Raw genomic sequence first — 27,890 nt, forward strand, 5'->3', positions numbered from 1 at the left:
CACCTGGTGTGCAGGTGAGCCGCAGTGACGCTGCGTTCACATCAGTTCCAGCAAAGCGCAGGAGAGCTGCTCGTTTTGGTTTGGAGAAATGGAGATGACCGTTTCCCCCTGGAAGGGATTTTCACACTTCAAGACATTTTTGTTGCTTTTTTCCCACCACCACACAGTTTCAGGTAAAAGAGGAGTGAACATAGAAACTCGTGCTCATTTGAATGTATTGATGATGCGTAATCAGGGCAGGACGATGTTGGCGTACAACAATACAAGTGTTTTATATCAGTAATTAACTTTTTTTGTTTTAAATATCTGAAATGCAGCCAAACTGATTGTGTGACATTTCCTGTTTTCATATTTTCACACCACACTGTTTTTTTTAATTTTTTATTTTTATTATCTTTAAGCAGATAAACTTCTGCTATGCAAGTTACTCAGCAGTTTGTTGCTAGGTAACCACAGAATGACTGAGTTGCTAGGCAACCAGAAGAGAGCAAGTGAGTTGGTTGATTCCACCAGCCTAGCTTAGCTGGCAGTGAGAGAGTCGGCTAAAGTTTTTCCCCAGAATGCTTTGCAGTTCTGGCTTGAAGTTCACTGAAATTATTGAACATTCTATAAAAAAATTATATTGATCAGTTGTATCACAATATATATTGCTATTGATTTATTGTCCAGCCTTATGATTAAATGTTACAAGGTGAAATAAACCTTACAACAAAAATGAGTAAAAAGATTTTGTTGGAAAATCCATAATTTAAAAAAGTTTATTTTTTGGGCCAAAATAAAGTCTTTTCTTGCTTTTCAGCAAAATATTGGAGCTTGTCAATAATTCCTCAATATTGTTAAAAAAAAACAAAGTACCACCCCTAACGGATTATTTCACGTATACCAAGACATTTTCCCCATGTTATAAATGAAATAAGGCCCACGCCCTTCTCAACTCAACCTTTACACCGGCACCTGAAAATGGCTGCAAACGGATGCACGATTATACAACCATAAATCTTGAAAAGCAGAAGTGGGGCCTCCTGCACAATCGATCAATCAAATTTTATTTGTATTGCACTTTTTAGTAGCAAGGCATTTCAAAGTGCTTTACATAATTAAAATAAAAACAGCACGTGACAGTGAATAAACAGATTTTTTTTCTAAAGAAAAAAAAAAGATAAAAACATTAAAACCCACACCCCTTGTAGAACTTCAGTTAAACGTCTCACACCTCAGAGTTTTAGTTTAAACGCCATTTAAGAGAATAAAGACTTTAATCTGGTGACATAACTTTTTGCATTATTTCAACTTTATTCTCTTAATTTTAAAAATTATTCTCTAAATCTTTTTTTTTTCATGGCCCTAATACTCCGTCGTACAACTCTGAAGAAAAGTTTTTCTGAATAGCTTTAAGAGCTTGTGTAAAGTTGTGCGTCACAATTGGGGTTCTGGTCGGAGAGTGGGCGTCCGTCCACATGTTGACCTCGATGAAATCAGCTATGAAATATCTGCAGCTAAGTGGCATCTAATTGAATATAACGCGGCTATTAGCATGCAATGTCTTTCTCTCATTATTTCCGGTGACAAACAGGAGCCTGGTGATGGCGTGTTTACAGTCTGCCTCCACAACAGAGTGAGGAAGAGTTAATGAGCGGAGAGCGTCGCCGGTTTGCATTGAAAAGTGGTTTATTTACAGCAAATGTCATGATTGTAACTGCAGACTGCGCTCCTATCGGGGATGCACTTGGCATTTTTCTTGTTTCCTTGTTAACCAGCCGAAGCAGAAAACTCGCCTTCAGCTCTCAGTAATGTATTGGAGAAAAAAAGAGACCGAGCGCTGGATTCAGACCAGCTTTCTGCATCACCAATTACAGGCTTTGTGTCTAAGTGGCCGAGCGCCGAGGCTGCCAAATAAAATCTCATGACTTATTCGTCTCTTCTCATCTTGGCCTGTTTTTGCTTTGATATCCATCAGAGCATCAGGAGCAATCGCTTCTCTTAAAAAAAAAAAAAAAACGAAGCAGCGCTTCTTTAAAGATGATCACTATGGAAATAACCTGATCTGTGGACAAACGCCAAAAAAAATAAAACCCAGACGTCTTCATGAAGGAGCTGGCAGCGCGCTTCACTGCAGAGGGACAACATTTGGTTCGTCATCCCTCAGAAATGTTCTCCCTCTGCTTGCTGGAAGTAAGATAAATGGTGATTTCCTTCAAAGGCACCTTGTTTATTCCACCTGAATTAACTATCCACTGTAGATATATGCTTCTACATGTGAAATAAACATTTTTTACAAACTTAAAGGGGAAACCATTTTGCAAAATTCACATTCTGCACATTTTTATACGTCTATTTAGGTCTCAGCTGCTTCTAAAACAGAAAAACTGGAAAATGAGCAGTTTCAAAAACCTCACGATTTGTTACCTAGCAACCGAAGCAGAGGTCCAAATTTTGGTCAGCGGGTTTAACCGCTGCGTAATGGCTGCTGGAAAAGACCATTGGTTTGTTGTTAACTTACCACCCAGAAACCTCCTGCATTCTTGTTAGTTGTGCAGGTTTGGAACAAACTTCCAGAAAACTGTAAAACAGCTGAAACACTGAGTGCCTTTAAAACTCAACTTAAAACCCACCTGTTTAGAGATGCTTATGGCTAAATTAGGGTTACAGTGCGGGTTTTTGATGTCTTCCATGTTTTTAATGTTTTTATCTTTACTTTTAATCTATTTATTAACTTTAAATCAACGCAGCTGATTTTAAAGTGTTTTCACCGTGTCGGTAGTCGGTTCAATTGGGGGCCAAAAGTGCAATATTTGTTACATTTTCAGTTGCCGCGGTTCTCTATGGAGAGCCATTTCAGCCAAAATTAAATAAATAAATAAATGGGTGAAATAAATAAAAAATGAGTAAAATAAATCAAAAAATGAAGAAAATGAGTGAAATAAATAAATAATTTGTTAAATAAATAATTTAGCTTTTTCATTAACCCATTTTTTCATTTATTTATTTTTCATATTATCAATTTCCCTTTTTTCATTAATCTATTTTTCATTTACCCACTTTTCATTAATCTATTTTTCATTTAACCATTTTTTAATTTAGCTTTTTCATTAACCCCATTTTTCATTTCTTTATTTTTCACATTATCAATTTCCCAATTTCTCTTTTTCATTTATCTATTTTTTATTTATCCCTTTATCCATTTACCCATTTTTCATTAATTTATTTTTCAATTAACCACTTTTCAATTTCCCTTTTTTATTAACCCAATTTTTTCATTTATTTATTTTTCCGATTATCAATTTCTCTATTTCTCTTTTTCATTAATCTATTTTTCATTAATCTATTTTTCATTTGTCCATTTTTTCATTTATCCCTTTATCTATTTACCCATTTTTCATTAATCTATTTTTTAATTTAAACATTTTGTGATTTCCTTTTTCCATTAACCCGATTTTCTATTTCCCAGTTTCATTAATCAATTTCTCATATATCCCTTTTTTATTTACCCAATTTTCTTTTATCTATTTTTCATTCAACATTTGTTTGAAAAATCTTTACTTTTCCCATTTTCCAATTCCCCTTATTTATTTAGTATTTCCTTATTTTCTTATTTATCACATTCTATTTCCCCGCAAAACTTAGGGAAAAAATAAATGCAAATGAGGAGAGGCACGTCATCAGGCTACAACTTCCCCAATTGGTTGGTTAGCGTCACACCCATACTTTGCTTCAAGAAAGATGGCGACCTACTAACGGGTTATCAATAAGCTGAAGCTCATTAACTTCATTAGAAAATAGTGTTATTACTCCTGACTTTACTTCTCGTGTGGCCGCTCAGACAGAACGTGTTTCAGTTGGCGGCTCTCATGGACTCAGAGCTTCACCGTCGGGAGTTTTTATAGTTTGAACGAAGCGGCCGCTGAAGTTGGCTTACGATTGAAGGTTCGGGACACCTTCGTAGCTACCAGCTGTGATCCAACTATAAGGAGCAACTTTACTGTACATCGTAAGTGAACTGCAATATCCAGAGGCAGCTCTACGGAGCATCGACCTGAAAGAATGAGAGTGGAGAGCCTTGGAGATCTGCATCGGAGTCCATCTTTCAGACATGCACCGCTGCTGTCCGTCCAGGATCCTCCTGTTGCCCAGACGTTGCACGGTAAGCTACTAACGCTGATGTTTGTTTTCCAACTACAGTCATATTTAATCAATAGGGCTCAATTACGATCGCGGGAGGTTTTGAGTTGATCTCGGCAATAGGTGACAAACTGAACGTCTCCAGGATGTTGAGACCAGCACGTCCTCTGATCCAATACATCTTATTAAGGATAAAATCAACAAAACGTGTTCAAATTAATGGCCCAACAGGTTGATTAAAGACAGTAAAAAGATAGGAGTGGTTTCGAGTCGATGGCCTTGTTTTACCTTTGTAAACAGACAACCTGAATACAGTGACATTTAGTGAGGGTACAGAATGGAGAATGGATAAAAGCTGAACTCCTGCTACAATCTTTGCCTCTCTTGGTTACTTACATCCCTGAGGTGTGCCAAGTGTGGCCCACATGCATATAAAGTAAATATGACTATTAATTTAAGTATTTCTTTGTATGTATAACTTGACCACCTTAGTTTGCCTGTTTTTGGTCAACGTGTGCCTCAACATGTGGTTACTGTTCCTTAGAGGTGGACAGAGGACCCACAATTTATACTCCAGGAATAACAGCAGCACTTCAACATGTTTTTACTCAAAGTAAATCATAGCTGAATAAGAAATTAAACAAGAGTAAAGAAGCATTTGGTAAAAAGTTGATCAGTACTGAGTAACTGATCAAGTTATCAATTATTTCATATCTAAAAAAAATACACAATTAGAAGGCCCAAAATATTAAGTTCAGTGGAAATTTTGGTATTTTAAAGACAAAATGAAAAATTAGTTTAAATAATAGTGATGCTTCATAATAAAATGACTTGAGTAAAAGTAAAAAGTTCAGCATAGTAAGAGTATTCCTAAAAGTTCATTTGAGTTTCAAAAAGTTACTCAACTATATTTAAGTAAATGTAATTAGTCACTCCTAAACTCTGCCCTTCTGAGGGAACAGGAGAAGGAACTGTTAAGGAAATAAATTAATCTTATTTTGATACTAAACATTGTTTCAATTAACAAATGAATCATAAATAACACCCAGAACATATTCTGTTATGTTTATTCAAGGGTGAAGGAACAGAATGACTGGAGATCCTGGCTGAGAGGGACCAGGGCTGACACGACGAACAGTGAGGAGAACCGTCTGCACTGTGAGCAGCACCAGAACTCCTGATGGGTCTCCTTCAGGAAGAAGCAGAGAGACGGCCGACCTCCACAGAGAAGAGTTCACCCAAACATCAGAGGAAAAATGAATGCTGGTGCTCAACAGAGCAGCCTCTTTTCTTAAACCCAACACACACAGGGTGTTGTGGCCTGATTAAAAACCTGCTAACTTCAATTTAACTGAAACACAGAACATCCAGAAATGTGATGAACTTCAGCTATAGAGTGGAAATGACAGTGAGATGAAAACATGTGTCTATATCACTCTGTTATACAGGACATTGACATTTTAAAGTGTTTGTTCCAGAGCCCCTGATACAAACGATAGCATTTGCTCATCCATCAGACATTTACTGAGGCCTGAAACATGCAGGGCAGACGACCTGAGGACTGACTGGTTAAACTATTTTATTGATACTTCAGATTGCAGATTTCCAATTGAAGGCGTCCGTAAATGAACACAATCATTATTCAATAAACCAAGCTGTGTAAAATAACTGCTAGGGTTGCTATTAAGAACCCAATATGTCATGTTTGTTAATTTCTACGTTGTCATACATACAAGGTCCTCCACTCACTGTTTAGCTTCATGTTGAAGAATCTTCAGTGTAATGAAACCAAAAAATAAAACGGATCCAAAACTTTTAATCTGTATTCTATTTTTGTAGCTTTGTTCTATTAAGATCGCTTCCTTTATTTTAAGCCACAAACAAACGATCATTTTATTGTCTCTGGGACGTGAAAACATGAGATTTGATTAAATTAGAACTTCACATATTAGAAGGAACACAGATTTCATAATAATCAGTTTGTTTATTCAAAACAGTAAAATACAGACTGTTAATGCATATCAATGGTATAAGAACAGCCACATTTTTTAAAATGAATGTGTCACCAGTGCATGTGGCCGAGTGTTCCTGCTCCAGAAAGCTGAAGGTCTCTGGTCATCCTGAAGCTGTGAGCCCACTGGGAGTCTGAAGGGAAACACTGAGACCAGAGGCCTGCAGGATGGTCTGCATCTGAAAACATACATGATGGAAACATTAATGAATGTGCTGCGCCAAAAAGCTGTACTTTTGACCTGGTGGCGATGGAACCAGTTATGGTAGATCTGAACTTTGGTTTGATGACCTAAATATGAGAAACTTCAGACTGACAGAAGTTAGGTTACAGCCACATCTTGTGAAGTTGGGATATTTTTCCTCCAACAGGATCCAGAGGAATAGCAACAAACCAGAAGTTGGACTAGAATTTATTTCAATGTCATTTGTGAATGTCAGCTTCTCATTTTCAACAGTGCATATGCATGTGGGCCACACTTGGCACACCTCAGGGATGTAAGTAACCAAGAGACGCAAAGATTGTAGCAGGAGTTCAGCTTTTATCCATTCTCCATTCTGTACCCTCACTAAAGGTCACTGTATTCAGGTTGTCTGTTTACAAAGGTAAAACAAGGCCATCGACTCGAAACCACTCCTATCTTTTTACTGTCTTTAATCAACCTGTTGGGCCATTAATTTGAAGACGTTTTGTTGATTTTATCCTTAATAAGATGTATTGGATCAGAGGACGTGCTGGTCTCAACATCCTGGAGACGTTCAGTTTGTCACCTATTGCCGAGATCAACTCAAAAACTCCCGCGATCGTAATTGAGCCCTATTGATTAAATATGACTGTAGTTGGAAAACAAACATCAGCGTTAGTAGCTTACCGTGCAACGTCTGGGCAACAGGAGGATCCTGGACGGACAGCAGCGGTGCATGTCTGAAAGATGGCCTCCGATGCAGATCTCCAAGGCTCTCCACTCTCATTCTTTCAGGTCGATGCTCCGTAGAGCTGCCTCTGGATATTGCAGTTCACTTACGATGTACAGTAAAGTTGCTCCTTATAGTTGGATCACAGCTGGTAGCTACGAAGGTGTCCCGAACCTTCAATCGTAAGCCAACTTCAGCGGCCGCTTCGTTCAAACTATAAAAACTCCCGACGGTGAAGCTCTGAGTCCATGAGAGCCGCCAACTGAAACACGTTCTGTCTGAGCGGCCACACGAGAAGTAAAGTCAGGAGTAATAACACTATTTTCTAATGAAGTTAATGAGCTTCAGCTTATTGATAACCCGTTAGTAGGTCGCCATCTTTCTTGAAGCAAAGTATGGGAGTGACGCTAACCAACCAATTGGGGAAGTTGTAGCCTGATGACGTGCCTCTCCTCATTTGCATTTATTTTTTCCCTAAGTTTTGCGGGGAAATAGAATGTGATAAATAAGAAAATAAGGAAATACTAAATAAATAAGGGGAATTGGAAAATGGGAAAAGTAAAGATTTTTCAAACAAATGTTGAATGAAAAATAGATAAAAGAAAATTGGGTAAATAAAAAAGGGATATATGAGAAATTGATTAATGAAACTGGGAAATAGAAAATCGGGTTAATGGAAAAAGGAAATCACAAAATGTTTAAATTAAAAAATAGATTAATGAAAAATGGGTAAATAGATAAAGGGATAAATGAAAAAATGGACAAATGAAAAATAGATTAATGAAAAATAGATTAATGAAAAAGAGAAAGAGAAATTGATAATCGGAAAAATAAATAAATTAAAAAATTGGGTTAATAAAAAAGGGAAATTGAAAAGTGGTTAATTGAAAAATAAATTAATGAAAAATGGGTAAATGGATAAAGGGATAAATAAAAAATAGATAAATGAAAAAGAGAAATTGGGAAATTGATAATGTGAAAAATAAAGAAATGAAAAATGGGGTTAATGAAAAAGCTAAATTAAAAAATGGTTAAATGAAAAATAGATTAATGAAAAGTGGGTAAATGAAAAATAGATTAATGAAAAAAGGGAAATTGATAATATGAAAAATAAATAAATGAAAAAATGGGTTAATGAAAAAGCTAAATTATTTATTTAACAAATTATTTATTTATTTCACTCATTTTCTTCATTTTTTGATTTATTTTACTCATTTTTTATTTATTTCACCCATTTATTTATTTATTTAATTTTGGCTGAAATGGCTCTCCATAAAGCAGGGGGGAAATTACTGTAAGTGAAATAATCTCCCACTGGATGTAGTAGTTTTGTAAATCAATATTAAGAAATTAACTTAAAACAAGCTCCTACATCTTTACTTGTGACTTTTGTCTTATTTCAAGTTTGCTGAAGTATTTGCACTGAAAACTAGACCAAAAATACTTGGTAAGACTTTGTGTTTTTGCAGTGTAACTGAATATTTAGAGTTAATCAGAACTTAATTGTTGACTGTATGATTTTTTTTTTATATAACTTTTTTTGCGTTTTTATAATGTGAAGCTTTTTGAACTGCCTTGTTGCTGAATTGTGCTATATAAATAAACTTAATTGATTAGCTTAGATTAGAGCATGTCCATGTGTTCCAATGGTCCAGTCAAAGTCCAAACCTAAATCTAATTAAAGAATTGTGAAGAAAGCAGCAAAATGTGGTTCTAAAAATGAACCAAAATTAAGTTTATTGCAGTTTATTTTTTCAAACAAACTGTCTTTTGTTTGACTATCGTAACTTTGCGTTTGTATTTGAAGTACTTGTGAAAAAGCTGAATAAGTATTCAGTATTTCTGCAATGCACTGCAAAAACACAACATTTTATTAAGTATTTTTGTCTCCAATCCAAATCTTAGTTCTTGAAATAAGACAAATCTAACTTAGAAGTAACTTTTCAGCAAGATATAGATGCTTGTTTGAGTGAGTAATTCTTTAATGTCGATTTTAAAAACAACTGGAAGATTATTTAACTTAAAATATGACAAGAATGTCTTGTTATAAGTGAAATAGTCATTGGCTTAAAACAAGCTCCTGTAGCTTTCTGAAAAGTCAGTTGTATGTTAGTTTTGTCTTATTGCAAGTATAATAAGCTAGAAGCATACTCAGCAAGACGTTGTGTTTTTGCAGTGCGGGTTCACATTTCTCGGCTCCTGAAGGAGGATCTACCGGTAATCCTCAGCAGAGGGAGCTAAAAGATCAGCGCCACCAGCTCCAGCAGGCCTGACTGAGGGGAGAGACGTTTCCGCCGCCTGCATGATGTAAAAAAAGCCTCTTCATACCCTCGTCTTTTGCGTGGTGACGGGCAGAACTCCGGGTTGCCATGGTGAGCAGCTTGCGCGACGGGTCATAATTAATAGAGCCACAGAACTCGGTTCCGTGACTCATTACATTTCGAGAAGTTAATGAGGAAATCACATAGATCCCCAGGGGCAAATGACTTCATATGTGGATAATGTGGACATTTAATAAATGTTTAAAATTATACGACGGGGTGATTAGCTGTGTCTGCTGCTGCAGCAGCTGCCTCTGAAGGTCTGCCTGCCTGCGTTTGTGCTGAAGGTAAGACGACGAAACCTTCAGACAGGAGACGCAAACCTTTTCTCAGGCCGGACCTCTCACTGTGGGCACAGGAATATTTAAATCTTTTAGCGCTGCAAATGGCAATTAGCTTAATTATCAATTAATCTGTTAATTATTATAACGATTAATCATTTATTCTGCCGATTAATTAGTTTATTCTTGTGAATAATCGGTTATTCTGACAATTATTTGATTAATCAGATTTTTTTTTTAAATTTCATATTTTTAATTTATGCCATTTTCATGCAATATTAGAAATTAATTAAAAGATGCAGATAAACAAATCATTCTATTACATTTATTAGAATAAAGTCTTGTTTGAATTTATTCTAATAAATTCAAACAAAAAAACATTTCCTTGCCTAAAATATAGCAAAGGATGCATCTGCAGTTTTAAAAAAATCATATCTAAAATTGCAGGATGTTGCCTAATAAGTGGGGCTGTAGATAATTATTTTAGTAATTATTTATTTTGACGATTAATTGATCAATCAAATGAAAAAATTTGGCACATTCTGCAGATTTTTTGTTTAACCACTTGAGGTCATTTTATGCAATTTTATAAATGCATAAGAGAAAGTAAATAAGCATTTGAACTAATTTTTAAATAAGAAAACTTTCCTTTAGTGTGAAAAGCTCCGTCCATTCTGCTCTCTTCACTGTTTCTTGGCTTAACTGATTAATAACTGGATGCAAAATGTGCCTAACAATAGATTTTATTTTTCACAGTTTGTCCTAGGGGAAGCTAAACCTATGCCACTTGAGGATAGTTATATTCTGGGCAGAATATATTTACAAAGAAGTTTGGTTTTTTTTTACATCTTAAATAACATTTTTATATATTTTTGTACAGTTTTGGCTTAATTAAAGCTCAGAGTGTGATGTTCTTTCAGAAAATTACCCGTTTTTGAGTTTGTATATCTCAGCTAACAATTAATCAATTACTAAATCAGTTGACAATTACTTAAATAATCGATTAATCGTGATTAATTCAATTAATCGTTTCAGCCCTGGGACTTTTTTTTTTATCCAAGCCAACTTGTTTCTTTCACATTTGGTTCTGGGGGGCGACCCAGTCAGAGCTGCAGTCCAGTAGCGGGCAGACTCATTGATTTCCAGATAGGAAAAAGCAGACCAGCCACCAATTTGTCATCAGAATCTCTGGTAAATTCTGATAGTTGTTTACGACTGAACCTTCTGGAGAGAGAAAGTCTCCCTGGAAATGCAGAGGCAATAACTGAAATGGTGAAGGGAGTCTGAAGCACCGAGCAGAGATTTATTTAGCATCCAATCCAGGGATCACCAATAAGTCTTCAACAATAAGGTTTCATGACAGCAGCGCTGCTGGAGTGAAGCCAGTTTAACGGATGGTGCTTTAGGGTCATGAACCCCAACATGTTTAGGTCTGCAGTTTTACTCCAGTCCAACAGGTGGCAATAATTCACTAGTTTGTTCACTGAGAAAAGAAGACAGGAAGGCATTTTTAATAATTTTTTAATGGAATTATTTACTTGAGTAAAAATAGGTTTGTGAGAAATTAAGATAAATGAAGGTTACCTATGGATTTCCCAGGTAAAATAAGATCAGACAAAATAAGCTAAGCTAAAATCCGCTAAGCTAAGTCAAGCTAAGCTAAAATAAGCTCTACCTGCACATTTATGACAAGCTCACCTGAATGACCCCTAAAGAAATTAACTTTGTTCAATCAAAATGCTTAAGATTTTGTATTAATAAGTATTTCAAACTATTCCTACACAAAACCTTTACAACCAAACAATTACACCAAGGTCATTGTATGTATTTGACATTTTAAAATGCCAAAATGTCCACATAACTTTTTATTTTGGTCCATCTGATGATGTAATTTTTAAATATTATTCTGAACAGTTACTCAGTACTTTGTTGACCTTTTTACCAAATACTTTTTTACTCTTGAGTAATTTCTCTGATGGCTAATTTTTACTTGAGTAAAAATATGTTGGAAGTGGCGCTACAGTTTACCGCTACCTTGAGAAATGGATGGAAGTATTGATTGAAATAATAAGAAAATAATGAAAGCGTTCATCTGAAAGCATTTACTCTCAGCACGTTTGTTGACGTCAGGCTAATTGTGTATTACCTAAGCTGGACCGCAGTGGACAAAGCCAGAATATGTCAGAAGACGAATGCATGGCGGTCAAAACGACTGCCAGACGGACATGAATTACGCCTCCAGATCCAGAGAGCAGCGGCCAAAAGTCTTCCGCACCGAGCAACAGGGTCATCATGTCATCCAAATCTCAGGGGCTTCTGGTTGTGCAAGCAGGCTTTTCATTTTAAACTGTCCAGAAAAAAGAAAAGAAACGGCAATCAAGAAAATGGTTATTCTCCCATTTCAATTAGCCTAATTAAAGCGGGGTCAGCGGGCTACTCTGAAGAATGACGAGCGCCCTACGCTACAGTGTGTGTGTGTGTGTGTGTGTGAAAGGCTCTCTGAGGGGTTCAGCTGGAACACTGCATCAGCAGTCAGAATGAGAAATTAACCATTTGCTTTCATGCCTCCGCTGCCTGAAGCGCACACACAATCTTGTCAGCAGACATTCTGCCAGAAAAGATTCAGAGCCACTCAGCACCCATTCATATCCCCGATAATTGGTCAGTAAGTGATCAGGAACTTGCATAAAACATCTAAAAAGCCGGTAAATATCTGTCCGAATGCTTCCTCAGACATTCTGGTCTATTTTTATCCCACATAGGTGGAGCAGACTCCGGCAGTGAGGGGGTTAACTTTAGGTTCAGCCTGCCGGTGAGAGCCAGATGGTCATGTAGAGCACTAACGGCGACATGGGTCTACACAGCTCCCTCTGCTGGAACACGGATACACGCACACAGCCCCATCTGTATGCACACCCGCCTCATTTGCATGCAAATGCACGCATGAACATCCCTTGAAGAAAACGCCGCCTGTGATTCCCGGGTCGTTTAACTATTCCCTCGTTCCCCACAACCTCCAACTTCTTCCCTCACGTCTCTGCTTTCGTTTACCTCCGTCTCAGTCTGATGGGCAGAGTTAATTGGCAGCCGTCTAATTGCCGCTCATTAGCTTGAGTAACCAAACATGAGATGCAACAAACAAACCTTTTCTCTCTGCTCTGATTTTTGAAACAATTCCCATTTCTAGGTCCTTTCATCCGCTCTTCCGTGTAAAGTTTTTGTTTACTGCTTCATTTTTCCTTCAGCTGCTTTCTTGAAGTCGCAACATGAAAACAGCCGACACAAAAAAATGAAAAAAAGCCTTAACAGGTTATTTATTTTATTCTAAACTCGGATGAACAGAAAAGCTCAACAGATGATTAATAATAAACATAACATGTCTCACTTTAAGGATGTTTTCACACCTGACTTTGACTGGGGACCAAAATTGCAACATTTGTCACATTTTCAGCTAGTGTGGTTTGCTGAAATAACTAATAAACGATACGATAAATGTCCAGCCCCAGGTGTCACAGGAATATAAAGCTGTGCTATGGGTGTAGATATTCTGAGAGACGTAGTGGTGCTTCATAATCTAAGCCAGTTAAATTATATAAATGTTGAATAAAAGCGGCCCTAGAGTCGCGCCTTGAGGAACCCCTGATATGATCCCTGATGATTCCGATTTTTAACGTCCAAACAAACTCATTTGTAATGTGCTTTTTTTGGACATCCATCATAAAGAAATGTGATTGGTGTCACTAAACTGTATGTTCAAATTGTTGATGCTTTTATTAACGAAACACTGGAGAAAATGGTAACTATTAATCGTGACTGTAAGGAGAGTTTCAGGGAGTTTGAAGCATCATTGTGACAACAATAAAACTCTTTAAGATGTTTATCACGATAAATGATGTACGATACGATAAATATTCTCACCTTTAGGTGACAGAAATGTAAAATGGTCTCCTTTGTGTAGACATATTAAGAGAGCTTCATAATCTAAACCTGTGAAATTATATAAACTTTGAATAAAAGTGGACCTAGAACGTCGCCTAGAGGAACCCCACATATGATTCATGTTGCATCGGGTAATATACTCATTTTTAATGTGCTTCTTTAGGACACCTGCCATAAAAAACTTTATTTTCAAATTTATTGGTATTTTTTTATGCTTTCATTGACGAAACACTGGAGAAAGTAGGAACTATTAATCGTGACTGTAAGGAGAGTTTCAGGGAGTTTTAAGCATAATTGATTGGAATTTATTGTGATGATAAACAATATGATAAATGTCCCAACAATAGGTGTCACAGAAATATAAAGTTGTGTGTTATGCGTGTAGATATTCTGAGAGACGTTGTTGTGCTCCGTAATCTAAACCAATTAAATTATACAAATGTTGAATAAAAATGGCCCGAGTACGGTGCCTTGAGGAACCCCTAATATGATTCTTGATTCAGATCTTTATCTTCAAAATGACAAAAAGTCACCCAGTTCTGTCAAAGAAGATCTGATCCGGTTTAATCCAGTCCTGGACAATCCTGGCCATTTTCCAATCTGTCAGTCAGGATGCTATGATTAGCTAGCTACGCCAAACGCAGCACAGAAACTCGGCAAAATAAAGAAAAAAATGACTGGAGAGCATTAAAAATGTCATTTCACCTTCCTACTGGGCGAGAAGTGGGTCTGTCATTAACTGTTATTAGAACTGAAGAAGGGGTGTGTTTATTTTTTTAAAGTTTTGCATGTGATCAACACGTGCAGAAAGACTCGCGCATGCGTGTGAATTTTTTTTTTTCCTCTACAAAAGAAACCCCTCATAACATATTCAAGCTCACACCCACATGTACTGACATGCACAGCAGCAGAGGCCAGCCTCTTCGCCCACGCCCTGTTGGCATTTGGCAGGTTTCTCTATATTTGGGTAGCGCTCCTCCCATGAGTCGAGCTCTCTCTCTCGCTCTCTCTCTCGCCTCCTTTCCCCATTTAATCTATCTTAGAACAACCTCGGGGGTTTAATTTCTCTCTCAAGGCAAAGTGCTCTGCTGGCATGGCAGCCGAATCCATACAAGAAGAGTGCATCAAGCTTTAATGTGGACATCTCAACGGTGGGGCAGTTTAGTCAAAGTGACATGAAATATAGACCAAAGCGTGTCACTGCTGGACAAAAAAAATTAGTCTGGGCCGGCTGCTGTCCTCTGGGGACGCAGACTCAAGATTGGAAAGAGCGAGACGGGAAAACTCACACCGACACACAAACAGGGCGATACTGCCAAGTAATTATTGTAGTAATTCCAAGAAATTATTTTTCAATCAAGAGAGAGTCTCTAAATTATTAGATTAATTAGCCGGCTTCCTGGTTCCTGCAGCGCCGAGGGACAGGATGGGATGAAACGCGACAGAGTAGGTTATAAAACGGTAATGAAAAAAACCCGGGTGTCTCTCTGAATCCTGCTACTATCAGCTGCAACAACATTCAGTGAGTCGGACCTTTTTGCTCCCAAATGCACAAACTCGCATATCTATAACGGAGACGGGAAACGTCCAGCCAGAAGAGATTCATGCATGCGGCGCTCGGCTCCTTCCAGGGTTTCTGCCACTCCAATCGTTAATTAGATTAAGTGGAGGAAAGTGTTGTACAGTTCAGGTGATTTACAGGAGCATGAAAGCTCGACGGTCGACGTAAATCCAAAGAAAGGGAGCCGACGCACACGTTTGACGGGAGCTATGATACAGTCCTGTGCAATAGTTTCGGTCCATTGCCGCGGTAACAGGTTGTCAGGCCAACCAGAGATGCTGAAAGTTTAAAGAAAAAGGTTTGTAAATTCATATGTAATTCTACTTTCTGGATCAGTTTTTGCTGCCTTTCCATTTCAAATGAGAGCAAAACTTTTTCGATGTTCTGCTGATGTAAAAAAAAACCACACACAATGTTACAATTGTGGTGTTTGAATTAAATAAGAAAAGGAATAAAAATCACACATGAATATGTTTCTTCACGAGATAAGTCATTAAAAATCATGTAAACAATTACAGTAGATGTTAATATTTCATCCACGGCAGGAATGTTCATCATCAGACATCAGAAGAGACGTCGGCGATTTTCCAAAAGTCAAAGATTTGGGTTTTTGAGGTTTTTTTTTTTAATGTTTAAGATTAAGCTTAGAATTTGAATTTTTATTGGCAAATTTTCAACTTTTCAATTTCAGAAACTTCCAAGTTTTCTAGAAAATTTCAAATATCAAAAAATTTCTGATTTGTTTTAGAAAATGTTTGACTTTTCAAGCTCTGAAAATGTCAAGTTTTTTTCTGGAACATTTCTGAGAGTAAGCTCAAAATTTTAGATTTTTCTTGCAAATCTTTGACTTTTCAAACATTTTAAGTTTTTTTTTCTCTCAAATTTATGAGATAAATCTCAAAGTGATAATTTTTTAGGACAAATTTTTGACTTATGGAGCTTTTTTTTGAAGATTTTTTTCTACAACATTTCAAAGATTAATCTGACAATTTGAGTTTTTTTGGCAGAAATGTTCACTTTTTCTTATCTACAATGGCCCTAATACAGCATCATCAATGAAAGACGTGCCAGTAGAAAACGTGGAGATGGTTCAAACTTTTAGCTTTTAGAAATATGACACCTGGCAGCGGCTTTCATCCATCATTTTCCCAGAGTTGTCTTTTCTGCTCTGGACTAAGTAGGACACCTTTCAGCTACAGCGGAACATAGAAAATGAAAATGCAGATCCGCAGATTGAAAAATAATCCTCATAACATCCCATCAAGTTCGGAGGAAAGTGATAAATCCCTGAGCTCTTGTGTTGAGTCAGTTTCTGTTTGATGTGGTAAAGGAATCTTGTTCATCAGGGTAAAGGAGCGGCGCTGGTGAACTGGTTAGCCCTGTCACCTTGCAGCCAGACGACTCCTGGTTCCGTCCCGCTGTCTGTCTCTGTGTGTTAGTGTGATGGACTGGCAGCCTGTCAAGGATGAACGCTGCTTCTTCCCCAACAGATTTAGAGAAGCATGGAGGCTCGTTGCTGCAGCAGGGATTTATGGGCTTTGTTGATGGACTCTAAATAAAGTTGAAAATGTAGAATAAACAAACACCTGAATGCAGCTGAGCATCTAAGAGTTGTTTCAAAAAGGTTGAGGTAAGCATCCAGAAACGATCTTCAATGAATTAATCCTATTAGAAATAATGGCTGACTGCATACATTCTCATTATTTTGCTTCAGTTGGTCTGGAATTAGTTCATTATGAGTCCATTTCTGTGTTCTGGGTCTATGACCTTTAAACCCTGTACATAAATCGACATTTCCCAGAAGAGAGGCGCTTCCCCGAGCAAGGAACGATTCTGTCTTTAAATGAATATAATAATGGATATATTTAAATATAATCATGCCAAATGTGGGGATGTGTGGTTGTGCTGCTTAATACTACAGTCCTATAAAGACAGGTATATGTGTTTCCATTGGCTGTATAACTGCACAAGTTAGCATTTTGAAAATCATCAAATTTGGAAAAGTTTTGGCGCTAGGATAAGATTATTTTTTCTTGGTTTTATTCAAATTGGTTTATTTTACAAAACTGCAATGGAAAAACTTTTTTTTTCCATCACCAAGGATGTTGCTGCTGGCAGAAACCACAAAGATGATGATGACAGGAAGTAGTTGGAGGATGTTGGCACGGCATGTTTTTAATTACCTATTGGCTGAACAAATTTATTCATGTGTGATTTTAATCATATTCCTTATTTAGTGGAAACACCATAATTTCAAAATTGTTTTTTTAGCTGAATATTTACAAAGAGACCTCTCCAAAAGCAGGAAGTAGATTACAGCACAGGGCATTCTGGGTAAATACAACCAAAACAAACATGAGTGACTAGCTTTAGGGGGAGAAATAATCCGGAATCTTTTACCAACGACAAAAAAGAAATCCTACAACCACTAAAGTCTGACGCCCTCCAATTTTGTTTACATTTCATGAAGAAGGAAGTTGTGCTCATCGTCTTCGTCAGAGGTTTTCATCTTGTTTCCTTCAGTGGTTATTGGTGCAGCGCCCCCACAGGCGAGGAGGGGAACAGGTTTCTCAAAAGGTTTGGTTCATTTTACTCAGTTCAGTGTGAAAGAAAGCCACGGCAGTCCAAAATGCAACAAATGTTGCAACTTTGGTCCCAAATCAAACCGAATCTAACGAACAATCAGGGCTGAAAACTCCCATTCATTATCGATACTTGACTATTCTTTCTTGGTTATAGGTGTTTAGCAGCTATTTCCAGCAATAATTGGATTGTTCTGTAGCTTTTTCCCAGTCAAACAACATGCATGCTAGCTAAATATTCATCCACACTATATCAATAAAAGCCCTTTAATCTGACTTCATCCCGATTGCTGACCAAGCAGCTGGACTCTGATGATCTTGCACTCATTCGCTCTCGCGCCCTGCGACCCCAGAGCTTGACCTTTGGAGGCTCTCCATGTTGCACCAGTGCAAACTGCTCCAAGCAAAGGGCAGCGTGATTGGAAAAAATCCAGTGAGCGTGACTGAATTGACCTTACTGATCTTTAGCTGGAGGGATCCTCGGCCGGAGGCCCCGTTACCGTGGCAATCACAACAAACGGAAAAGGAAAAGACAAGAAAAGCGGAGAGATCCGGTTGGGATTCTCTGCCGGGAAGTTAAAGTGTGTGAAGCCATCCGCTGATAGTCGCGTGGGCGTCATGGCAAAGAAAATGAAAAGCAACAGAAGAAAAAGGGAGAGAGAGAGAGATGTAGGAGAAGTGGGCGATCAATCCTATGAGAGAGTTGTTATGGAAACAAACATTCATGATGAGTCTGATGATGATCAGAGGCGACTTTTGGAGGGAAATACATGAAGAAGTCAACTCACGACGTTATGTGTGAAGCTTAATTTACACCGAAACGGGCAGCAGTTCCACTCCCAGGAAAAGGAGGAGAAGAAACCCCTGTAATGGTAAATAATTAAAGGCAGTTTCATAAATGAAATGGCCTCTGAGCTGCTGCTTACTGCTGAACGCCACGGATGCTTTCGCAATAAGCTCTAATTATATTAGTGAAAATATTTTGTCTCCGGTAGAATCACCGGCTGCAAACATAAGCAGCTCGTCTCCTTCTGCTGTGACTTCGCGTTTTCGTCTCCACAAAAGAAGTCAGGCATTTATTTTCTGAACAATGGAGCCAAATGCAAGAAGTGAAACAAAGATTGTTGCTCGGGAGTCGGAGCGGCAGCTTAAACGTGACGGCTGAAATTAAAGCTGTAAGCACCTCAGATAATAAACCACTGGGCTGCAGGATGATGACATTTCAGCTTTGCTTAAAGTGGGGAACTTCCTGTCTCACAAAGATGGAAAAACACTGCAAAACCACAAAATCCTACCAAGTAGTTTTGTCCAGTGCAAATGTCTTCGAACACTTGAAATAATGCAAAACTGAAAGTAACTTTTCAGCAAGAAATATGAGCTTGCATTAAGTGAATCATTTCTTAATTTCTATCAAGTTGGAAGTTCTTCAAAAACGAAAAAAATAGACAATTACAAGCTAAAAAGATATGGAGTCAAAACAACCAAAATTACACCACAGTTTAATTGCAAGAGTTTGGAAATAAAAGTATCTACAAACATGAAAATGTAATATCTACATCCTAGCACTAGCTCAGATTATAACAAACAAGATAAATTGTCACGTTATGCAGATGATGCACAGATTTATATTACAGGGTCACTTTGTAACTTTAAAGTCTAAATCAGATCCATACAACAAATGCTGTTTAACCTGTTTATTTTATCCACACAGAGACGATGTTAAACATTTCATTAACCTGTTAGCCAGACAGGGTATAGCAAGAAATGCTAATTTTCACCCTTATTTAACAGATTATGAATTGGTGAAAGCCAGTTTGGTATTTAATTTAATACATGTTTGTTAAGTTATTATTCAGATCTCAGTAAAAACCAAGCAAACCAAACTGGAAACCAACAGTACATAAAACAATGTATTTGCTTTCATCAATAAAGTCTAAATCTGTCTATTTAGCAGCCATGTTTTTGCCAAATGTGCAAACATTTTGTAACTAAGACATGCTATAATCTCATTTCATCTTAACCTCCTTCAGCTGAATGAAAACAAACCCAAAGTAATTATTTTTAGACCAAAGGAGGAAGCTGTAAAAACACAGCTTCAGTTTTTACAGTGATTGACTCGGACCTGAACCTTCAGAGACGCATAAAGACGATTACAAAGTCAGTCTTCTACCACCAAGAAAATATTTCCAGGATTAAAAGTACTAAATCATCCATGTTCACATGGATAATTTAAAAGCTTATCCATGTCAACATCCCAAGTATCTCTCCAGTTTCTTGTCCCCTGAACCCAACCGGTCCAGGCAGATGGCCGCCCTCCTGGCAGTTTTCTCCTACACTACAGGAAGTTGTTTTCATGTTTCTGTCACCAACAGGTGACTGGTTGCTTGTAAGGTCATCACCTCACAAGGTCGCCTGCGATTGCACGCCTTTTGTTTTGGCTTTATGCAAATAACGCTGAATAAGGGTAGATTTAATGCTAGGCAGTTTTTAATATCGGCTGCAGGACTTGATTTTGATTTTCTCAAACATTTCGTGTTGAAGCCTGAAAATGTCTTTTTCTCCGATGCACACGTCTCAACACGCATGCAGCAGTGCAGCGTGGAGAGTGACAGAAAAGCAGGAATAGAAAGTGCTGTGACACTGTTTGCCACCGCCCTGTAAATCTGGTCTCTCCTGCTCGTGCTGGTGAGAACATAAACTTAGCAACCTGTGGCTAACTGCCTGTTCCTTTCAGCAAAGACACCACGAAGAGAACGGAGTCTTCCTTCTTGCCTCCAACTACAGCAGAGAGAAACGAGCCTCGTCTTCTCCTGGTCAGGCTGATGCTGTTCTCCACCGTAACAACATGGCTGATTCACAGCCGCGGGGTGAAGGGTTTACAGTCGGCAGGCAGAGACGGACTGCCAAACATGTTGAACCTCCGTTATTTCTAAACCTGCTAAAATTATATAAAATCTAAAGGTAGCCTGCTATGCTTCCTTGAATAAATTATTATTTATGGTCTACGCAAAACACGTTCATTACATTTTTTGCATAAAATCATCCTTGGGTGATAAGATTTTAGTCTGGTCAGTTGTCTATTTTGAACTCTTTCACAATGAGCTATTTTAGGTCTCTGTCACTTTAAATCCAAATAAGCTGCTGCTGGCCACGCCCCCCAACGTTTACACTCTACGTTAAAATCGCGAACAGATACGCAATTATACAACCGTACATCTTTGAAAAGTCAATTTCAGTTCAATTCAGAAATAGTTTATTGATCCCAAAGGGAAATTAAATTGTGTTGTACCTCAGATCTCCTGTAGCAGTCTGTATTACAGCAAATTTGAAGAAGCTTCTGACTAAAGACAGGCTCACGAAGAGGATGGTCAGGCTTGTCCATAATTTTCTTGATTTCATGTAAAACTCTTCAGAACCTGAACAGAACCAGCCATCTTTATCAGGTTATTGGGCCGTTTTAGGTCTCTGGCTCTGATGCTGCCGCCCCAACAGATGACAGCAGAAGAGACAAACTGATGCTGCAAACACTGAGGAATCCAAGCATCTACAAAATGTACAGTTGGCTCTGTCCTTACTTGTAGTCTTGTAGAAAAGCAGAAGTGGAGCTTCCTGCACAACCAACAAGACAGCAGCAAGTGGTTCCTGGCTGGTGAGTCAACAGCAAAACTCTTGCCTCTTACAGCAGCCATTGTACAGGGGTAAAACCAGCTGGAATTCAACTTGGGTTGCTAGGTAACGGACGGAACTCTGCTGGGATTGCTAGGTAACGGCTGGGACACCAAAACTCAAATTATTGCCTTAAACAGGAGGTTATTTTTTAAAAACGTTTGGGCTGATTTTTAGAAGCAATAGAAACCCAGATGTAAGTATAAGAATGTATTAAACACTGCAAAAACACAAACTATTTTGGTCTAGATTTTAGTGCAAATATTTAAGTTTACTTGAAATAAGACAAAACTAACTTAGGAGTAACTTTTTAGCAAAAATATAAAGATCTGTTTTAAGTCAGTAATTCCTTAATATTGATGGAAAAAGTATTTGTTCCAATGGAAGATTATTTCATGTACAAGACATCCATCCATCCATCCATTTTCTTTACACCTTTGTCCCTCAGTGGGGTCAGGAGGGTTGCTGGTTCCTCTCCAGCTAACGTTTCGGGCGAGAGGCGGGGTCACCCTGGACAGGTCGCCAGTCTGTCACAGGGCAACACAGAGACACACAGGACACACAACCATGCACACACACTCACACCTAGGGGCAATTTGGAGAGGCCAATTAACCTGACAGTCATGTTTTTGGACTGTGGGAGGAAACCGGAGTACCTGGAGAAAACCCACCATGCACAGGGAGAACATGCAAACTCCATGCAGAAAGACTGGGGCCGGGAATCGAACCCAGAACCTTCTTGCTGCAAGGTAACAGCTGTACCAACTGCGCCACTGTGCAGCCACATACAAGACATTTTTAAGTTAATTTATCTGCTGATAGAACAAGTGAATTTTTGCATAAATGAGTCAAGTCAGCTTTTATAGCAGTAAAGTGAAGATCTATTCAACAGACGGCTTTAAAAATGTAGACTGACTCCAAATGAGGGAATCTTGGAGGTTTAACCAGGGGGAGCTCCACCTGCAAGGCTTCAGGTTATAAAAATCTTTTAAAAAATTGATCAGTTTTTGCCTGCAGTAAGCTCCAATAGATGCACTTGGATTTCTATGCAGAATATCTGAATGGTTGGTCTTTGTGCTGTCACAGCCCAGAAATGTGAGGTAGATAAAAGGATTGATGGAAAAGAGGAGATCTGAGGCGCACAGAGCTGCAGGACCGACGCTAAAACACAGCAGCCCGGGCAGATCAGAGTCGGTCCACAATGACCGCTGGTTCCGTGTCAGAGCCACTCAAAACATGAAATGAGACGGACGATTCGAACCTCCTCGGATTTAGATGGTTGGCTCACCATGACGTCTAAATCAGCAGAAAACCAACTCAGACGACGGCAGAAGTGATTTAATGCTGTGGGAAAAAGCTGCAGCTCCGTCTAGAAATCCACAGCTGCTGCTTTTTAAAACTGACTCGGTTCCCTTTTATGTTGACGACTGAAAAACGGCAAATAATATGTCTGTGAAGCACGTCTTTTCAGAAAATCAGAGGTAATTCTCTACAATGACATCTGGATTCCACGTTTTATCACAGTACTAAAGTGACGATAAGAAATATTAGTTTGTTTTTAGGTAACTATGACTGGAAATCACAGCCACAAACACTGTTCTAGAAAAAAAAAAACGTTTAATGAACTTCTTCAGGCACATAAAAAGTATGATTTATATAACTGAACTGGTCACAGTAACTCAATTTAATCATAATTTCAAATTTATCGATACTTTTATTGGACAAATAATGGAGAAAATCATAAAACTAATAACAGTTTTGAGAGATTTTAAACATCTTTATTTGAAAATTATTGTGAAAGAAAGATCAATCAGAATTCTTATCATGACGATAAATTTATCGTATTAAACCTCCAACCAAAAAAATTAAGGTTTTTGTTTGACATGTACACTGAAAAAAAAACTTAAAAAATTCTAATTTGTTCCAAATAAATTTAATGTATTGTTAAATTTCTGATTTCAACTGCAACTAACAATTATTTTAATATTTGATTATTCTAACCATTAATCAGATAAAAATTGCCACATTTTTAATTTAACCACTTAAACCTTTTTTAAACGATATTAAAAATACACTAGAAGATGTAATTTAACAATTTCATTTTTTTACATAAGAAAATAAAGATTTTATTGCCTATATCAATAATGTATCACTGTTAGTGAATTTGAACCAAGTGAAGCTGAAGCTACGTCACTTGAGGAGTTTTGGGTAAAGAAAATACTAAATTCACTGATTATTTAAATAAATGATTAATCTGGTTAATTACTCCATCTTTTTTGATAAAGCCATTGTAATAAAGTAGTTTAGTAACTAATATCTAGTTGGTGATTATTTAAAAAAGCTATTGATCTCGTTGGAAAAGGCCGGTGTGGTGGGTTAAAGAAGGAACAGAAACTCTGAGCTCTGATGTTTTTCGGTCAGTGCATTAAACATTCGGCCATGTTGGCACAAAGTGCTCCCTGTGGCAGCATTCCTCCTGCTTCCATTAACTTCCTGTTTGGGACTTTATTTAAACTGCAGCCATGTTTGAATGTGGACTGATTATTGCGTTGACACCAATAGTTTTAGTCTCTTAATCTCTCTCTGCGTGGCTCTTCTGTCCTCCAGCGTCTCTTGTTCTACTTTTTTCCCTCATAAACGTTCATGTCTTAAGTGCAATAAGTACATTAGAGTCCATGTGTGAAATGAAGACCTCAATCTGTCTTGTGTGCATTAAAAAGGATTGTCCCACATAAAAAAAGAGATTTACTACAATTTTGTTGGTTTCTGGTTTGACAAGTGGCTGTTGCCGCCGGCGGAGCTTTTAGTTTCTCCCCCTCAACAATCCTATTTGTTTAACTCTCCTCCTCTCCTTTCGTCTCCTCTCCCCTACTCTCCTCTCCTCTCCTCTTGTCCTTTCCTCCCCTCCTCTTTCTTCCTCTCCTCTCCTTTCATTTCTTCTCCCCTCTCCTCCCTTCCTCTCCTATTATCCTTCCCTCCTCTCCTCACCTTTCCTCTGTCGTTCCTCCTCTCCCCTCTCCTCTCTCCTCCGGTCCTCCTCCTCTCTCCTCCTGCTCTCCTCCCCTCCTCCTCTCCTCTCCTCTCCCCTCCTCTCCTCTTTCTTTTCCTCCTCCTCTTTCCTCCTCTCCTTTCCTCTCCCCTCCTCTCCTCTTTCCTTTCCTCCTCCCCTTTCCTCTGTCATTCCTCCTCTCCTCTTTCCTCCTCTCCTTTCCTCTCCCCTCCTGTTCTCCTCTTCTCCCCTCCTCCTCTCCTCTCCCCTCCTCTCCTCTTTCTTTCCTCCTCCCATTTCCTCTGTCGTTCCTCCTCTTTTCCTCCTCCTCTTTCCTCCTCTCCTTTCCTCTCCCCTCCTCTCTCCTCCTGTTCTCCTCTTCTCCCATCCTCCTCTCCTCTCCTCTTTCTTTTCCTCCTCCCCTTTCCTCTGTTGTTCCTCCTCTCCTCCTCCCCTCCCCTCCTCTCCTCTTTCTTTTCCTCCTCCTCTTTCCTCCTCTCCTTTCCTCTCCCCTCCTCTCTCCTCCTGTTCTCCTCCCCTCCTCCTCTCCTCTCCTCTCCCCTCCTCTCCTCTTTCTTTTCCTCCTCCTCTTTCCTCCTCTCCTTTCCTCTCCCCTCCTCTCCTCTTTCTTTTCCTCCTCCTCTCCTCTCCCCTCCTCTCCTCTGTCGTTCGTCTCAGACTCGTTTTCTGCTCCGCTGTGACAACTAGCAGAGGTCACTGTTTACTCTCGTTTATCAATCATCCCTCGCTGCAGGGCTGCAGAGGCAGTGAGCTTCTCCCACCCCTGAGGCCTGATTTGCCATCAGTGCAACCAGCCCGGTGATGGAGCCACATAATTATAATTAACCACACAGAATAAACTCAGATTTGCTCCCCCTGGAAATGCCAAGTCCACTGGAGCCTTTTTTCTCTCCTAACACGAGACGACAGTCATGGTTTTATTTCTCTAGTCGTGGGGGAAAACTAAACACCTTTGTTAGTGAGTTTAATGGAAATGGACTCTTACATTTTTTTATTTTCCATTGAGAAAATAAAAGTTTGAACATAACAAACTTTTATATGCACTTTATTTCCTCTTCTGGGTGTTGAAGAGTTAATTAGAGCTCACTAAAACCCTCCAACCTTTCTAATGCTGTGGAAGCTGCTTTTGGCTTAAGTAGTTTTTAAAATGTCTTCCAGTTCCAGTGTTTAGTGTTTTTTACTAAATTAAAGTTTATTGTTCTTTGAATGGCATTATTATGCCATTATCAATATATCACTTGAAATCTCAAACCAATGTTACCGTTTATTGCGATAACTGGGACAATTTATTATCCAGTAAAATGTATTTTGACAGGCCTGATCAGTAGCTACGTTCCCATCCAATTGTCATGCGAATTTTGAGCAAGCTTCTAAAAAACGTTGCAAAAGAAGAAAAAAGAAGATTATGCGCGTTTCCACCTACTGGTTTGGAGCGAAATGTAACTTTGTCTTATGTTGACGCTGCGCATGACTGCAATACACAATAAGCAAAAGGTTGCAAACTAGCACGGATCACACATCTCAGAAAAATGGAGAGTTCTCCTGGTTCAACGTTTCGTACCTCTGGTAAGGCACAGAACCAGCAAAAAGCTCCCTCCTTCATCACAACTTATGTCCTTTTTAGTATACAACCTTTTCAAATTCAATACTTCAAAATGAGCACAAAAAACATTGGAAGCACGGCCACAGACTATCAATGTTTTCTTCATTTTTAAGGTGTCAAGCTCACCTTCCAAACAGCGTTGAACTTGACATTTTAATTGATTTTCCTTTAATTAGTCATTAGTTTCTTTTTATTGTTGTAAATTATCCGTACCTCCTGGACATTGCTCAGTTTGTTCACTTTTTTCCCAGCTGAAAGCACAACATGCTGTCACGATCAGGCACAACAATTGGTTGGGTAATAAGATTAAAAGCAGCCAAATTCTGAAGAACTATTGATCCAGACCACTTTAAAAATACATGAGTCTGGCAGCCGTGGAAGGAAAAATGTAAGGAAAGAAGAAGTTGAAATGTATATATTTAATCACTCAGGATGGAGTTTAACTTTCTGCTGAAACAAAGCGAACGCTCAGTTACGTAAGGAAACTCGACCCTCTGTCCCTCAAGATGTTCACTGCGTGTCGCCCTGCTGCTCCATTATGTCAACATGGTGAGCAATGTGCATCTATTAGTCTCTTTCTCTTTGTCATTGAGTTTTCTAAGATCATATTAGATGGAGAATTTTTTTACATTTTTGCCGCCAAAATCTTTCAGCAGAATAAATTGGGGTGTTTTCACAGCTGTTAGTGGGAACAAAATCGCAATATTTGTTACATTTTCAGCTTTTGTCTTTCAAACAATTCAAACCCTTTGAAAAACCTGTTCCCCTCCTCACCAGTGGGGGCGCTGCACAAAGAACCACTGAAGGAACCGACACAAAAACCTCTAAAGAAGACATGGAGCACAACTTCCTTATTCAGAAAATGTAAACAAAAGCGGAGTGGCGTCAGGTTTTAGCAGTTGAAGGATTTCTCTTTTGTCTTTAGTAAAAGACCACGAGCCGTTTCACCTGGTAGCGCTACGCTAGTGCATTTGCTTTGGTTTTATTTACCCAGAATTCCCTGCGCTGTAGTCCACGTCCTGCTTTTGGACCGGTGTCCGGTTTGCTTGGCGTTCACGTTTGCATCCGAACCGCGCCAGAGTTCACGTCGATGGACTTTGTTTGGTCCGCTTTAGCTTGTCTAGAAAGTCTGGTTCATTTGAGGAGATATGAATACATAACTGACCAAAGAATCAAACTCTGGTTTGCCTACAAACCTCAGTCTTGGTTCGGTTGAAATGAACTCTGGTGCGGTTCAAATGTATACACACTCCAAAAACAGGAAGTGAACTACAGACCAGGGCATTCTGGGTAAATAAACCCAAAACAAAACAGTGGGAGAAATGAAACTTAGTCTTCTACTGAAGACAAAAGCTGCTAAAATCTGTAACAGACTTCAACTTTCCAAAGTTTGGTAATCAGAGGTAAATCATGATCAAACTGACTTGTGCTGCTTTGGATAACATTTTTTCCCCTAATAAATAAAATCATATCAAAACTGCATTTTGTATTCATTCATTCAGGCAGGTCAAAAGTCAAGGGATTCTAAACTTTTTAAGGCTTTTTTAACCAAAGACTGATGCATTTCTCTGACCTGCTTTGCTTCACCAGAGCAGCCGGTGATGTTTCCATAAAACACAGGAGCATCTTTATGTCCCCCTCTCTGCTTCCTCATGGCCTCCAGGAGAACATGATCAAATCATGACTCCAATAAGCCCCTGTCTTCTCCTAACTAGACCTCAGCCTCTCGTCTCGTTGAGGTTTCCCACCAGCACTGACACAAACAAGCACAGATCCGTGTCTTTTTCTGGCTGCCAGCCGAACAAACAGTGACCCACCATCCCCTCCTCATCCTGCTCTTCTCATCCCACACAACATTTTTTTACCTGCAACACACCCACCAT

The 27,890-nt window shown here is 38.6% G+C and overlaps 1 long non-coding RNA gene across 3 annotated transcripts in view; it reads right to left on the reverse strand.

Moving 5' to 3' along the window:
* LOC103468967 (uncharacterized) overlaps nucleotides 1–27,890 on the reverse strand; it is a 39,342-nt gene that overhangs the window by 6,034 nt on the left and 5,418 nt on the right. For 2 of the 3 annotated variants that reach the window (XR_534273.3, XR_014088738.1), the window contains exon 2: nucleotides 11,793–11,993. This is a non-coding gene — a long non-coding RNA (uncharacterized LOC103468967). Of the gene's footprint in view, nucleotides 1–10,927; nucleotides 11,130–11,792; nucleotides 11,994–27,890 lie in introns of those variants that run through there. The other variant, XR_534275.3, reaches the window with a different exon arrangement.

This window comes from Poecilia reticulata, chromosome 8 (genome assembly GCF_904066995.2).
Source record: "Poecilia reticulata chromosome 8, P_reticulata-male-v2, whole genome shotgun sequence".
Classification (NCBI taxonomy): domain Eukaryota; kingdom Metazoa; phylum Chordata; class Actinopteri; order Cyprinodontiformes; family Poeciliidae; genus Poecilia; species Poecilia reticulata.